A 12,053-nucleotide genomic window follows, 5' to 3' on the forward strand; every position below is an offset into this window, starting at 1 on the left:
GAACCCGATGACGGAAAGAAAACAATCTAACAATGGAGTCGATGTCCATGCACAGTATCACCGAGAGGAGGCGTTACTTTACCTTGTGACTCTCACGACTTCTTCGATGAAAAACCACTTGTACACATCGGGACCCAACACTAGGTGGCAGAAGTATGCAGAGCATGTTTATCTATAGCCACATATGCCACTAAACATGTGGTTTTGGTCCTAACGTTATGTTAGCAACTTGGTTCTGCTGAGGTACAGAGGTATTCTGGATACAACAGTCCAATGCGCTGTTCTTTTTAGGGAAACCTTGAGCATATACTTTCCCAGACAGTGTAAAAGACCTTTGGCGTTGTGTCTGAAGTAAACTACAATATTTTTGAACTAGGATCAGGTAAGCCTGGTAACCATGCATAGCCTGCTGGAGTGTAAGTAACATGGCTCAAAGGGAAATGCAGATATGGTTCACATATTATCATGGCACTGATGTATCTACAGACTTTTTATTAAAGACACATACTCTCACAATGTCCATTCTAGTGACCATATGAACCAGCATGCATCTAGGTAAGAATGTTAAAGGATCCTATTGCACACAGTTTTAAATATCATTATTTACACACAGTTGTATGACTTTCCTCTAATGTTAGGGTAAGATGGAGTTTAAAAATACTTATCTGAAAACTTGTTTCTAGATTACTAGACAAAATATTGATGAAGGTCAAATAATTAATTCTGTTATACTACATCTGCTCATTTGCAGTTATCCTCGTTCAACACCAGCTAAACAACTAAAATAGGAAAGACCGCCTTCATTTACCAAGATTTGAGTGCTTTGTTAGTCTACTTATTCTTTCGTTTAATGAAGTTAAATGTTAAAAACATAGCATCTGCAAACCTCAGACGCAATAATATTTTTTTATAGAAATAAATTCCTTGTGTAAAATGATGTAATGACAAGCCAATTCCTTGACACTTCAGTGATTTTTATACTAATTGCCAGCAATCTTTAAGGAAAAAGCTAATGTTAAAGGGGATGAAGCACAGATTTTAGAGACAACTATCATAAGTAACCAGGAATAGGATAACAGGAAAGCTGATTGTGTGACAGTGGAGTACAACAAAGTTCATCAGGGAGCATTGTGAAGTCCCTATAATGTTCTTAAACTTATCCTGGGCTCAAAAATATGGTCGGCCAAGATGTTTTGTAACAGATGATATAGAGCTTTGAAGTTAAACTTAGCCTACATTTTCATCAATCAGCACCAGAGAAAGTCTCTATGCCACAGAATGTGTATAGACCAAATGCATACTATACTGACAAGCAAAACATTCACATGGTAGACAACTTAAAATTGTTCATGGGGATTGTTGATGCATGCAAACATATGCAGGAACAGTACACCGGTGAGACTTGCCAACATTTCATTTTAGTGCTCATTCCTACTCATCTACCAAAGGCAGTGGGAGAAGGCAAGTGTTAAAAAGGATACAAAGGAAGCAGTATTACCTGCCACTAACAAAACTCCTTGGTGATTTTGTTTATGTAACTGGTGATCTAACTGCAAATGTACAGAGGTTTGCATTAAAGGCTGGCACCATTAAAAGATTTTGGCAAGCGATCTTACCAACTTAAAAAAAAAATTAAGTGCATGGAGTTGGCATGTTAATAATGCTGATCAGTGATCTTAAGTGTAACTGGCATGGAAAGTAATTTTGCTATTCAGGCAGCAGAGTGTCCTTATTAAATCATTAATTGATTTCACTAGATTTTATTCCATTTTTATGAGAGGTGTCAATCTGGTAAGGTAACTATAACTTGCGCTCCCGCCATGCACGTTTTTTTCTTCATTAATTTGACTGCCAATGCATCATTTGCAGTTTTAATAACGTTCAGAATTTGTCATGAGTCCTGAAATATCTGGAGTAATTAGCAGTACATGGCAAGGGTGTGAGTTATTGTTGCCTTGGGGCCCGAGTTATAGTTAATTGAAATAACTAACTATAACTGCTGAATTTCTAAGGATTTGTACGAGTAAATTCAGAACCTAACTAGAACGTCCCTGTAACCTTTGGCTTTTTCAGGGAATTTCTATGTTTTTTAAAATTCTCTCTCCTAACTATAATGTCCCTATAACCATTGTTTTTTTCAGTGAATTTCAATTTTTTTGAAGTGAAATCATTTTAACTACTATACATTAATGTAACCACTGCTGCACGCGGCCTTTAGCCATGCATGGCAGGGGTTGGTCGCAGACCAGGCCCTGCAGCCAACCCCCTACTGCCACCCAACCACCTTGGTGTTGGTGGCAGGGCCCGTCTCTCTGGATGTGAGAATAGGTGTGAGAAGGTGTCTCTGGGTGTGAGAGTGGGTCTGACAGTGTGTGCCTGGGTGAGAGAGGGTCTATGTGGGTGTGAGAGCATCTGTCTGGGTATGTGAGGAGATGTGAGAGGAAGTCTGTGTGGGTCTGTGAGTAGGTGGGTGAGAGACTGTGTGGCTCTGAGAGTAGGTGTATGAGAGACTGAGTGGGTCTGTGAGGGGGTGCCTGAGTGACTGAGTCGGTCTTAGTGGGCACATGAGTCTCTCAGTGGGTCTGTGAGTGAGTATGTGAGCTGGAGAGGGTCTGTGAGTGCCTATGTAGGTGTGTCAGTAGCTGCGTGAGTGACTCTTCCACAAAGGATATGCACATGCCCGTTTATCCAACAAGAGTACACAGTTTTTAACATAATGTCTACCCAAAAGAAGTACTTTCTACTGGTTAGTTAGTAAGTGATACTTTGGTGGTTAAATGTCCAGCGTGTATTCTACACTACAGCTGCGTAATGGACCACGAGGAAATGCCTCCTTGTGCGTATTTCTCCAGAGTTCTGTGATAACATGATTCCTGCCATAGCAAGGCCAACAAGACTACAAAGATGTAAATCTCCACCACACCAGGGTCCTTTGTCATATCTATTTGACTCAAGTGCTTCTTTGTTTTATGGAGAAGTCCTCAGATTCCTCGACTTCAAAAATGCGTTACCAAAATAGGCGGGAAACGCACAGGGGTGGCCTCTGGGCAAGCTGCACATAATTCTGGGAAAAGGCAGGAAGACGTTTGCATACGAGTAAGGTAGACGGTGCGGGGCCAAGCGGGCGGAGATTTTCACATTTGCATATTCATAACAATTTAACAGCAGACCCATGGATTCCAGGGGGGGGGGGGGGGGGGGCATATGGCCTCACTTACCATGCTGATTTTGGCCCCAGGGACCCTATCCTTCTTTTAATAGGAGGCCATGAAGCACGCCTCCCCAGGCCAATATCTGTCCCACCGACCCCATCCCCCAGGGCCCAACCATAAATAAATGGAGAAAGGGGGCCACACGTCCCACTCCACGGGGCGATTGTAGCCCCAGGGACCCCATCTCCCTGGGTCAAGCCATATCAAATGGAGGAGGGCCATTTTTGGCCCTGAGGACCACATCCGCTGGGGCTGGCCATGTCTCCTTAATGTCGCCCCAGGGCACCAACTGTGCAATGGGACCACAGGGAGCCTCAAGCCCCCCATGGTCCCCAGCGGGCTCCCACCACATGCGGGAACCGGCATTGCTCTTGCACATAGGAAGCTGCTAAACATGCAGCTCTCCCTATATGAAAAAGAGCAATTGTTACATCTCTTTCCCTTCCCGCAGCTCTGAGGGCAGGGAAAAAGTTGAAACCTCTGCTTCCAGTTATGTCCTGGGGGTGGGCACCCTGGGACATATCAGAAGCTCTGCATACTTCTGAAGTGTTGGCAGCCAATCAGATATCAGCATGAGATCGGAAGGGGTCGCGAGGCCTTCATGTCTATATATATATATATATATATATATATATATATATATATATATATATATATATATATATATATATATATATATATATATATATATACAAAATTGGATTTTGTAATAACAAAGAGGTCGTTTTCTGGAGCAAGAGCTACCTTTCTTCCAAATTTGGTGTAATTACAGCCAGTAGTTTTGGCGATGTCGCTGGTCAAAATCTGTATGGAAAAATGAATAGGGAAAATGTTTTTTGGGAACCCCCCCTTTTTTTCCCTCGGCCCCCACTTGACAGGTCACCTCATAACTTTCCAAGCAGCTGCTGATGTGACTGGTGATTATTTTTGGAAAATTTTGTGAAGATTGTCAACTGTCACCAAAGATATAGGCAAGTAAAAAATAAAAAATAAAATAATAATAATAATAAGCTTTTTCTATAGAAAGTAGGTCCTAACTATAACTACCTAGTGGCGACTGCGCTAGTTGTATGTATATGTGTATATGGAAAATGTCACTTAACCAGTGTACATCTGTTCGTGGCATGTTCCGCTGCAGATTCACATGCTGTGCACTGTTCCTGCCATCTAGTGTTGGGCTCAGAGTGTTACAAGTTGTTTTTCTTCAAAGAAGTCTTTTCGAGTCACGGGACCGAGTGACTCCTGCCTTTCGGCTCCATTGTGCATGGGCATCAACTCCATCTTAGATTGTTTTCCCGCAGAGGGCGAGGTAGGAGTGGTAGAGTGAGAATAGTAAAGATGTCCATGCAATGGAATAGATATGTATGTACCTAGTTTGAGGTAAAGGAATGTTTATTTACATATATACAATTTCTAGTTGCAACTTAAACGGCTACAGGCTCCCTGGGAGGGCGCATGTGTATCTGCAGCGGAACATGCCACGAACAGATGTACACTGGGTAAGTGACATTTTCTGGTCGGTGGCATGTGTAGCTGCAGATACACATGCTGTGCATAGACTACAAAGCAGTAATCCTCCCTAAAGCGGTGGTCAGCCTGTAGGAGTTGAAATAATGTTCTTAGTACAGCCTGTCCTACTGTGGCTTGTTGTGTTGCTAACACATTTACACAGTAGTGTTTGGTAAACGTATGAGGTGTGGACCAAGTGGCTGCCTTACAAATCTCTGTCATTGGTATGTTACCTAGAAATTGTTGCTCCTTTTTTTTCTAGTGGAGTGTGACTTTGGTGTAATGAGTAGTTCTCTTTTAGCTTTTAGGTAACAAGTTTGTATGCATTTAACTATCCATCTGGCTATGCCTTGTTTGGATATAGGGTTACCAGCATGGGTTTTCTGGAATGCGACGAACAATTGTTTAGTTTTACTAAATGGTTTTGTTCTGTCTATATAGTACATTAGAGCTCTTTTTATATCTAATGTATGCAGTGCTCTTTCTGCCACTGAGTCTGGCAGTGGGAAGAAGACTCGGAGTTCCACTGTTTGGTTTAAATGAAATGGTGAAATAACTTTTGGTAGAAATTTTGGATTTGTGCGGAGAACAACTTTATGTTTGTGTACTTGTATAAAGGGTTCCTCAATAGTGAAAGCCTGTATTTCACTAACTCTTCGTAATGAAGTGATAGCTACTAGAAATGCCACTTCCCCAGTTAAGAAATGGATTTGACAGGAATGCATGGGTCCAAAAGGTGGACCCATGAGTCGTGTAAGTACAATATTAAGATTCCACGAGGGTACTGGTGGAGTTCTTGGAGGTATGATCCGCTTTAGTCCTTCCATGAAGGCTTTAATGACTGGTATTCTAAATAGTGATTTTGTGTGTTTAATTTGCAAGTAGGCTGAAATTGCAGTGAGGTATTTTGATGGATGAAAAGGCAAGATTTGCTTTTTGTAGGTGTAGTAAATAGCCTACGATGTCCTGTATGGATGCATCCAACGGTGTGATGTTTTCTTTGTCAGTAGAAAACAAATCTTTTCCATTTATTAGCATAGCAATGCCTGGTGGTAGGTTTTCTTGCCTGTTTAATGACTTCCATACACTCGTTTGGAAGATTTAGATAGCCAAACTCTAAGACTTCAGGAGCCAGATTGCTAGATTGAGCATTGCTGGATTGGGGTGTCTGATCTGTTGTTTGTGTTGCGTTAACAGGTCTGGTCTGTTTGGGAGTTTGATGTGAGGTACTACTGGGAGGTCTAACAGTGTCGTGTACCACGGTTGGTGTGCCCACGTTGGTGCTATGAGTATTAGTTTGAGTTTGTTTTGATGCAGTTTGTTGACTAGAAAAGGAATGAGTGGGAGAGGGGGAAAAGCATAAGCAAATATCCCTGACCAATTGATCCATAGAGCATTGCCCTTGGACTGAGGCTGTGGGTACCTGGACGTGAAGTTTTGGCATTTTGTGTTTTGGTTTCTGGTAAACAGATCTATGTCTGGTGTCCCCCACTGGCGAAAGTATTTTTGTACTACCTGGGGATGCATTTCCCACTCGTGAGTTTGCTGGTGGTCTCAACTGAGATTGCCCGCTAATTGATTGTGAATGCCTGGGATGTATTGCGCTATTAGGCAAATATTGTTGTGAATTGCCCAATGCCAAATTGTTTGTGCTAGGAGGCAAAGTTTTGATGAGTGCGTTCCCCCTGTTTGTTTAAGTAGTACATTGCTGTCATATTGTCTGTTTTGACAAGAATGTGTTTGTGAGCTAGTAGAGGTTGAAAAGCTTTTAGTGCTAGAAAAACTGCTATTAGCTCTAAGTGGTTTATGTGTTGCTGTTATTGCTGGTTGTCCCACTGTCCGTGTATACTGTGATTGTTGAGGTGAGCTCCCCAGCCAATCATTGATGCTTCTGTTGTGAGAATGACATGAGGCACAGGGTCTTGAAAATGCCGCCCTTTGTTTAAGTTTATAGGGTTCCACCACTGAAGTGAATAGTGTGTTTGGCGGTCTATCAACACTAGAGCTTGGAGGTGACCCTGTGCCTGCGACCATTGTTTTGCAAGGCACTGCTGTAAGAACCGCATTTGTAACCGTGCGTTTGGAACAATTGCGATGCATGTTGCCATCATGCCTAGGAGTCTCATCACAAATCTGACTGTGTACTGTTGATTTGGTTGTATTTTTTGTACCATGGTGTGGAATGACTGTACCCTTTGTGGGCTTGGACTTGCAATCGATTTTTGAGTGTTGAGTGTAGCTCCCAAGTATTGCTGAGTTTGGGATGGTTGCAAGTGTGATTTTTGGTAATTTATAGAAAACCCTAGTGTGTGTAGGGTATCTATTATGTAACATGTGTGATTTTGACACTGCTGTTGAGTGTTGGCCTTTATTAGCCAAGCGTCGAGATATGGGAATATATGCATGTGTTGTCTCCTTATGTATGCCGCTACCACGGCAAGGCATTTTGTAAATACTCTGGGGGCTGTTGTTATCCCGAAGGGTACTACCTTGAATTGGTAATGTTTTCCTTGCATAACAAACCTGAGGTATTTTCTGTGAGATGGATGGATGGGTATAAGAAAATACACATCTTTTAAGTCCAGTGTTGCCATGTATTCTCCCTGTTTTAGTAATGGGACTACATCTTGTAGTGTCACCATGTGAAAGTGTCCTGATTTGATGTATAGGTTGAGGGTCCTGAGATCTAATATTGGTCTTAGTGTTTTGTCCTTTTTGGGAATAAGGAAGTACAGGGAATAGACGCCTGTTCCTTTTTGTACATGAGGTACTAGCTCTATGGCCTGTTTTGTTAAAAGTGCTTGCAACTCTGTTTGTAACAAAGTTAGATGTTGCGACAATAGTTTGTGTGCTTTTGGGGGAATATCTGGAGGAAAATGTGTGAATTCTATGCAGTAACCATGTTGGATAATTGATAGTACCCATGTGTCCGTTGTTATGTTTGACCATTGATTGTGGAACATTTCTAGTCTTCCTCCCACTGGGGATGTGTGTTGGGGGAAGGTGATGGCAAAGTCACTGCTTGGTGTTAGTGGCCTGCTTTGTGGTTTGGAATTTTCCCCTGGAACTTGGGAATTGTCGTCTGAAGGACCCACAAAACCCCCCTCTCTGATACTGTGATTGGTATGGGGGGTTCGTTTGAGAGGTGGATGGTTCTGATGACTGCGGTCTAAAACCTCCCCTATACTGTAGTTTTCTGAATGTCCCTCTGTATTGGGATGGGTAAAGCGATCCCATCGCTTTGGCTGTATTGGTGTCCTTTTTCATCTTTTCAATGGCTGTGTCCACTTGTGTGCCAAATAGCTGTTGCTGGTTGAATAGCATGTTGAGGACAGCCTGTTGAATCTCTGGTTTGAAACCTGAGGATCTAATTGTCACTGTAGTGTTCACTGTTCTTGCGGCAGTATCGGCGGAATCTAATGCAGATCTTATTTGATTATTAGTTATCGCCTGTCCCTCCTCTACCACTTGCTGAGCTCTTTTCTGGTATTCCTTGGGGAGATGTTGGCTAATGTTGCTCATCTCGTCCCAATGAACTCGGTCATATCCTGCGAGGAGGGCCTGAGAGTTTGCTATGCGCCACTGATTGGCAGCTTGTGACGCTACCCTCTTTCCTGCTGCGTCAAACATCTTACTCTCCTTATCTGGAGGTGGTGCATCTCCAGATGACTGCGAGTTGGCTCTCTTCCTCGCTGCGCTGACGACTACCGAGTCTAGGGGCAGCTGCTGGGTGATGAATACTGGGTCTGACAGTGGTGGCTTGTATTTCTTTTCCACTCTTGGTGTTATGGGTCTTCCCTTCACGGGCTCCTGAAAAATCTGTTGGGCATGTTTAAGCATGCCTAGGAGCATGGGCAGACTTTGGTAAGAAGCATGCGTTGAGGACAAGGTATTAAAGACAACGTCGTCCTCTAATGGTTCTGTGTGCATGCTCACATTGTGGAATGCAGCCGCCCGAGCCAAGACCTGTGTGTAGGAGGTGCTATCTTCAGGTGGAAAGGGTTTAGAAGGATAGCACTCCGGGCTATTGTCTGACACAGGGTCATCATAAAGGTCCCATGGGTCTGTATCTTGTTGCAACTGCACAGTGCATGTGAGTGACTGTGCAGTGGGTGTGGCAAGAGGAGAAACCGTTCTTTGAGGAGAATGCGGAGGAGAATGTGCTGGGGAAAACTGGTGTGGTGGAGATTGTTCTCTGGGCACTTTAACCTTTGGCTGCTCAGTGTCTGAATGTCCTTAGAAAGCCAGTTTCCTTTTAAATTTGAGAGGAGGTGCTGTTTGGATTTTTCCAGTATCCTTATGGATCTGTATCCTTGCCTGTGTCTCAAACTCCTCCATTTGGTGAAGTTCCTCCTCGAATCTGTGTCTTTCTTTCATTTGTTTTGAAAGTCCATGTTCCTCAGTATATGAGGCTTTATTCGGCTCCGAAGCCGTTTTTTTCGGCACAGAAATGCCCATGCTGATAGTTGGCCTCGGTTCCGAAAGACTCTTTCGAGGTTTCGACTCAACAAGTCGATGTCGAGTTTTCTCGGACACTATGTCTCAGCTCGAGTCCGAAGACTTCTGCATGGATGTGGCCTTTTTCGGTGCCGAAGGTGTTGCTTGGTCACCGCTTGATCTCTTGTGGGTTGAGCCATGGCCTTCGGCAGTGGCGTCCCTGACGCCTTTTGTTTTGTCTTGGACTGACTCTGGGCTTGGGTCAGGGCAGGCGTACTCACATGCTGGCCTGCTGTGGGTGGTCGGTCTGCGACGGAGTCATCCGAATCGGAACCTTGGATGGAGATGGCCATCTCCTCTTCCTCGACGTCGAGGTGCTCGGAACTCTTCAACGCCATTTGCAGTCGTCTCGCCCTTCGATCCCCCAAGGTCTTCTTCGAACGAAAGGACCTGCAGGCCTCAAAAGTATCCTCTCGGTGGTCCGGTGACAAACACAGATTACAGACCCGGTGTTGATCTGTGTAGGGATACTTGGCGTGGCACCGAGGGCAGAATCGGAACGGTGTCCGTTCCATGAGGCTTCGACGCTTCTTGCGGTCGGGCCGACCAGGCCCGGATGGGCGCGGGTGCCCTGAAGGGCAACTGAAAGTGTGTTTCGCCGGTGCCAAGGTGCCGATCGAAGCTAGTTCGCCATCGAAACAATACCAACGCTTTTTCGGTGATTAATGAATATTTCCGAATCGAATAACCGGAGCGAAGAGGAACATGTCCGAACCAGATGGCGGAAAGAAAACAATCTACGATGGAGTCGATGCCCATGCGCAATAGAGCCGAAAGGGAGGAGTCACTTGAAAAGACTTCTTTGAAGAAAAACAACTTGTAACACTCCGAGCCCAACACTAGATGGCAGGAACAGTGCACAGCATGTGTATATGCAGGTACACAGGCCACCAAACATATATATATATACACACATAATAACACACACACACACGTATATCTATGTAAGCAAACTTTAAACAGGGCGGCATTGCCGTGCAGCACCTAATAGTTGATGCTGCGGTCGGAGGAAGCTATGCCACAGTGTCAATCAGACTGCCACTTTCTTCTCTACTCATACAAAGAAGAAATATTATACATATATATGTATATATATATATATATATACAGGGAGTGCAGAATTATTAGGCAAATGAGTATTTTGACCACATCATCCTCTTTATGCATGTTGTCTTACTCCAAGCTGTATAAGCTCGAAAGCCTACTACCAATTAAGCATATTAGGTGATGTGCATCTCTGTAATGAGAAGGGGTGTGGTCTAATGACATCACCACCCTATATCAGGTGTGCATAATTATTAGGCAACTTCCTTTCCTTTGGCAAAATGGGTCAAAAGAAGGACTTGACAGGCTCAGAAAAGTCAAAAATAGTGAGATATCTTGCAGCACTCTTAAAATTGCAAAGCTTCTGAAGCGTGATCATCGAACAATCAAGCGTTTCATTCAAAATAGTCAACAGGGTCGCAAGAAGCGTGTGGAAAAACCAAGGCGCAAAATAACTGCCCATGAACTGAGAAAAGTCAAGCGTGCAGCTGCCACGATGCCACTTGCCACCAGTTTGGCCATATTTCAGAGCTGCAACATCACTGGAGTGCCCAAAAGCACAAGGTGTGCAATACTCAGAGACATGGCCAAGGTAAGAAAGGCTGAAAGACGACCACCACTGAACAAGACACACAAGCTGAAACGTCAAGACTGGGCCAAGAAATATCTCAAGACTGATTTTCTAAGGTTTTATGGACTGATGAAATGAGAGTGAGTCTTGATGGGCCAGATGGATGGGCCCGTGGCTGGATTGGTAAAGGGCAGAGAGCTCCAGTCCGACTCAGACGCCAGCAAGGTGGAGGTGGAGTACTGGTTTGGGCTGGTATCATCAAAGATGAGCTTGTGGGGCCTTTTTGGGTTGAGGATGGAGTCAAGCTCAACTCCCAGTCCTACTGCCAGTTCCTGGTAGACACCTTCTTCAAGCAGTGGTACAGGAAGAAGTCTGCATCCTTCAAGAAAAACATGATTTTCATGCAGGACAATGCTCCATCACACGCGTCCAAGTACTCCACAGCGTGGCTGGCAAGAAAGGGTATAAAAGAAGGAAATCTAATGACATGGCCTCCTTGTTCACCTGATCTGAACCCCATTGAGAACCTGTGGTCCATCACCAAATGTGAGATTTACAAGGAGGGAAAATAGTACACCTCTCTGAACAGTGTCTGGGAGGCTGTGGTTGCTGCTGCACGCAATGTTGATGGTGAACAGATCAAAACACTGACAGAATCCATGGATGGCAGGCTTTTGAGTGTCCTTGCAAAGAAAGGTGGCTATATTGGTCACTGATTTGTTTTTGTTTTGTTTTTGAATGTCAGACATGTATATTTGTGAATGTTGAGATGTTATATTGGTTTCACTGGTAATAATAAATAATTGAAATGGGTATATATTTGTTTTTTGTTAAGTTGCCTAATAATTATGCACAGTAATAGTCACCTGCACACACAGATATCCCCCTAACATAGCTAAAACTAAAAACAAACTAAAAACTACTTCCAAAAATATTCAGCTTTGATATTAATGAGTTTTTTGGGTTCATTGAGAACATGGTTGTTGTTCAATAATAAAATTAATCCTCAAAAATACAACTTGCCTAATAATTCTGCACTCCCTGTACACACACAAACAAACAAACACTTATTGTTGGTGATTTCCATCAGTGAAGGAATACATGTGAAACAGAGAAAGGATTCCACTGGTGCATGCCTCTCAATCCTACCTCTACTAGTAGAGGTTATCGACATAGGGGAATATCTGCATTAGAATTAATATACAATTAAATATTAAATA

General features: G+C 43.5%; 1 protein-coding gene across 1 annotated transcript in view; it reads right to left on the bottom strand.

Annotated features, from left to right (window-relative positions):
- Window positions 1-12,053, bottom strand: part of DENND6A (DENN domain containing 6A) — a 292,813-nt gene that overhangs the window by 95,008 nt on the left and 185,752 nt on the right. The window lies entirely within an intron of this gene.

The sequence above is a fragment of the Pleurodeles waltl genome, chromosome 9 (assembly GCF_031143425.1).
Source record: "Pleurodeles waltl isolate 20211129_DDA chromosome 9, aPleWal1.hap1.20221129, whole genome shotgun sequence".
NCBI classification, from domain to species: Eukaryota; Metazoa; Chordata; class Amphibia; order Caudata; family Salamandridae; genus Pleurodeles; species Pleurodeles waltl.